We start from the raw sequence: 4,486 nt of genomic DNA on the forward strand, positions 1-4,486 counted from the left end.
AGAGAGGACGATCAAGAGAAGAGAGAGAGGACGATCAAGAGAAGAGAGAGAGGGCGATCAAGAGAAGAGAGAGAGGGTGATCAAGAGAAGAGATAGAGAATGATAGAAGAGTGAGAGGGTGATCAAGAGAAGAGAGAGAGGGCGATCAAGAGAAGAGAGAGGGAAGAGAGAGTGCAATCAAGAGAAGAGAGAGAAGAGAAGAGAGAGAGTCAAACTAAAGTGGAGACATGGCCGAAACCCTACAGTGAAGTGTTCTCCTGTGAGAGGGCGATCAAGGGAAGAGAGAGAGGGCGATCAAGAGGAGAGCGAGAGGGCGATCAAGAGAAGAGAAAAAGGGTGATCAAGAGAAGAGAGAGAGGGCGATCAAGAGAAGAGAGAGAGGGCGATCAAGAGAAGAGAGAGGGCGATCAAGAGAAGAGAGAGAGGGGGCGATCAAGAGAAGAGAGAGAGGGTGATAGATAGGGCTGTAACGATACACTAATCTCACGATACGATACGATACACGATATTGAGCTCACAATACGATATATATCACGATATTCAGCCAACGATACGATTCGATACGATTCGATATAATTCGATACTTACATCATTTTCTGAAAGATTTTAAAGGGACAGTGTGATTTTGGTGACATCTTGTGAGTGTTCCATTGACTTGGATTGAATTAATTCAACTGAAAACTGAAAGCATCAATTATACAATATATGGCTCTGACTAGACAGAGAGTCTACAGCTTGCAAATGCTGGACAAAATGACTCAAAAGATGTGGTGAGAAAATTTGTTTCATTTATTGAAACAGTGCCAACTGTAGTTTACAAGCCTTTGAAACGTAAGTACATAAAGTGCAGTATCACAATGGACAATGGAGAATTAAAAGGTGCAGCAGGTGGCCTGTTCTGAACAGATTCTTTTTCAGCATTTTTAGCTTAACACAGAATATGAGGTAGCCAATAATTCAAGTCACTAAGAACAACATTTAATGTAAAATGTACCTGCCAATAATTCAAGTCCAAAGGAGTAACATTTAAGCCAAAAACACTAAACAGAAAGGCTCCTCTCTACATAACTGCATCTACATTCTCTTCAGATTTTTGTTCAGGAATATAATCTGATCAACGTGGTCTGGGAGAAGTGCACTTCTCTGAGCATTGACGATGGCCCATTCCCAAACCGCCCCCTACACCCTACCCCTCCGTTTGCGCGTTCACGCGGAGGGTCCGCCTACGAGTGTGGAGCGGTGTGGAGGGGGAGTGGGCTATCAAGCCCTCAAACAGCGAGTCTGCAGCGTTGCTGACTTGAGACCGGTCTCTACCTGACCGGAGTCGCGCTGTGTGTGTCCGCTGCTGTCAAGCTGTTAACAAGTAGTTCCAGCAAACATCCATATCCAACATATGTTTTAACTTAGGATCATACCTGTGTTTAGTCTAGAAAAAGGTAAATGTGTGCATTTTATTATAAAGTTGTGTATATTTACAGACCGTTGCAAAAACTAAGAAGCTTATAAACATCAGGTTTAAAACTAAAAGAGCTTTGAAACACAATGAAAGATGTTAGGAGTTTTATTTGAGTTATTAATTTAAACTTTTTGTCTAAGAGATGTTGATTTGAAACCGTTGTTACATACAGTTACGGCATTTCCTGTTTCTGCCGGAGAGAGGGGAGGCCGTCCCAAAGCTTGCTGCTGTATTTACTCCCTCCATCTGACAGGAGGGAGCCTCGTTGAGCTGCGAGTGTGGCTACAGACGGAGTTCACTCCGTCGAGGGAGTGGTTTGGGATTGGGCCGATATCTCCGGCGGTAGAGAAGACCCTCTCCAGTGTGGTTAATGTTTGCCGCCATACTCCTGAACCGCTTCGCACTCACTGCGAGAAGAAGACACCGGCGTCTGTGTATCTAGAAATGCTCTACAGCGACACTAGCGGCTCGGCTGGCTGACGTAACCGCTCTTCATGCAGAGTGCCAGGCGGAACACGGGGGATTTGAATGGGAGTTAATGTATCGATACCCGCGGCTGAAATATCGATACTTTCTCGGGAAACAAAATATCGATATATATCTAGATCGGCAGGCATCGATTAAAGTGCACAGCCTAAGTCGCCACCGTCCGTTTTCTCTATGCTGGCAACACACAGTTGCACGGGCGTTGCAGAATAGTTTCCCCCCACTTCTTTTCCCGGTCTTTAGTAGACATGTGTTGGTAATATGAGCTCTACAACAGTGTGTGTTTTACATTCGGATGCTCGGCTGATGACGTCAACGTCAAGATGAGTTTAACTTTCTGAGGTCACTGAGGTCAAATTTATCCTTTTAAGACCCTTTCCAATACACTTTCTTAAGACCTCATCGCAACTTTGAGTTCAAAACCGGTTACAACAACTTACCTCACATTGACTATATTGATTGGTAAGAAGCCAACTTAAACAGAGTGCAGCAGACTACCGAAGCCTCCTCTCCAACATGAAATTCAACTCTCTGTAAGCGTCAAGGCACAATGCAGTAATGCTGCTTTGTTTCTTCTGTACTCTGTGCAAGTAAAACTCCTGAAAAACCATCTAGAAACCAGATTTACCCAATAAGCAAACAATTGACAAAACTTTGAACTATGAAAATATATTAAACTTTTTTGTTTGTTTTTTATTTGGTGAGCTTCAGCGGGGTAATGCCATATAGGACTCCTCACAAATACCCAGGGGTTAAATTGGGGCGCTGGGGCCTGCCGGGCTAACGCCTGGCACATAGGACGATGCCTCTGACGTCATCGCCCTCAACGACATCTTGTCCATAGTTTAGCAAAAAACAATATATATGTTTAAGAAATTTGTCTCGTTCTAATATAGACTATACTTAGCGGTCGATATGGTGTTGACGTTTACTTTTAAAATAGCAGATCTCGGCGCGCGCCCGCGTGACCTGGATATAGTTTGGCTTAGACCCCGGCCCCACGAGGACGCATATCGGTCACACATACACGCAAACGCAAAAAAGTCTTCGTTCAACGATTCGATTCATTAATGTTGCCATTCACACTAACGGGCTGGAAATGCCTGGAGAACGCTGTAGTAAACTATGCCAGGCCCTATCGTAAGCCTGGGCTGCTGCCGCCACAAAATACACCAAAGCAGCGAAGAAGACCCGGAGCATGGTTGCCCTTCCTTCTGCGCGAAGGCACGGCTGTTCTCTCTGCTGTACTATCCCCTCCAGGTAGTCCACCAGCAGAGAAAAACACCCACCTCTCCCCCCGCCACTTCCAAGGGACGAGGGGAACCGTGGCGCAGAGTTCCGTTAAAAAAGAATGTCCGCCGTCCAACATGTCGTTAAAGTTTAATCTTCCGTACAAAATTAGAATAAGGCCGATCAGAGGTCTTCTTTGTTATTTATTGAGAGTTTTAAAACAGATTGATAACGACTGCTGTTCCTGTTAAATAATTCTTAATAAACGGCTGCCTGCCTCTCTTTTCCTCCCCCTCTTCTGACAGCCCAGCAGCAGGAGACTTGGGGAGAGGGAGGCGGGCTATTTCAATCGTAATCAGAAAATGATCATATAGGGCTTACACAACCGGAGCCGTTGGACCCCCAGAGCTGTTGCATATGTCGGTCTACACACCTGGGACCCCCCCCCCACAAGAAGGCGGACGCAAGCAAAACGAAAACTTAAAATAAGAAGCAGCATTTTACGGCGCCTATGCATGGGGCCGCCTTGGGGTTCCCGACATGCGTTTCAGTAAATTAAAGGGTGTTTCATAGGGATGCACCGAATATTCGGACCGCCGAACCAATTAATCGCCGCAAAATGTTAAAAGGCCCCTCTTCGGCGCCTCCGCGCCGGAAAGCGTCTAGCACCGAAAAAAATACTCACCGATGTCCAAGAGAACAGGGTTACGTCATCGGTCAAGCCTAACGCGTTGTTTTGATGATCGTAATCAGAAACGCGCGACAAGCAACGGCGCGCGCCATGCTCGGGCTGGCTCACAGCCAACATTGTCTGCCGCTTGGACGATATTTAAAAATAGTCCAGAGAAACGAGAGCGCTGGATGCGCATTTGTAAAACGTGTCTCAGCTGACTTTCTCGAGGGGGTTACGGCAAGACTTTCACCACTTCGGGATTGACCTGCCAACCCACTTGAAATCAAAAACCCCGACAAATATGCGGAGTAAGAATCAAATCACAAAGCACTGACAGCGAGAAGACTGCTTCAGCGCTGCTCACATGTGCTTGAGGGCGCACACGAAGAGGAACAGACTTAGGCTGATACAGGCGAGAAGCTAATGCTCCTTCATTAAAAAGAACCCTCCCCTTTTCCTTAATAAGTAACAAGCTGGGATCATAAGCTTATCCCTAGTTCCTACATGTCTAACTCCTATACCCCACTTTCCTGAAGCCAATCATTGTGGAGTTACTGAATTCACCACCTCAGGGTTATCATTAGGAAGGAACGACAGCCCAGCCAGGTGTTCAACCATATTGGTACTTTCGTATCGAAATG

General features: G+C 45.9%; 1 protein-coding gene across 1 annotated transcript in view; it reads right to left on the minus strand.

Annotated features, from left to right (window-relative positions):
* The window catches only part of LOC104958410 (uncharacterized protein CXorf22), a 29,147-nt gene that overhangs the window by 19,268 nt on the left and 5,393 nt on the right, over nucleotides 1–4,486 (minus strand). The window lies entirely within an intron of this gene.

This window comes from Notothenia coriiceps, unplaced genomic scaffold (genome assembly GCF_000735185.1).
Source record: "Notothenia coriiceps isolate Sejong01 unplaced genomic scaffold, NC01 NC01_scaffold00028799, whole genome shotgun sequence".
Lineage (NCBI taxonomy): Eukaryota > Metazoa > Chordata > Actinopteri > Perciformes > Nototheniidae > Notothenia > Notothenia coriiceps.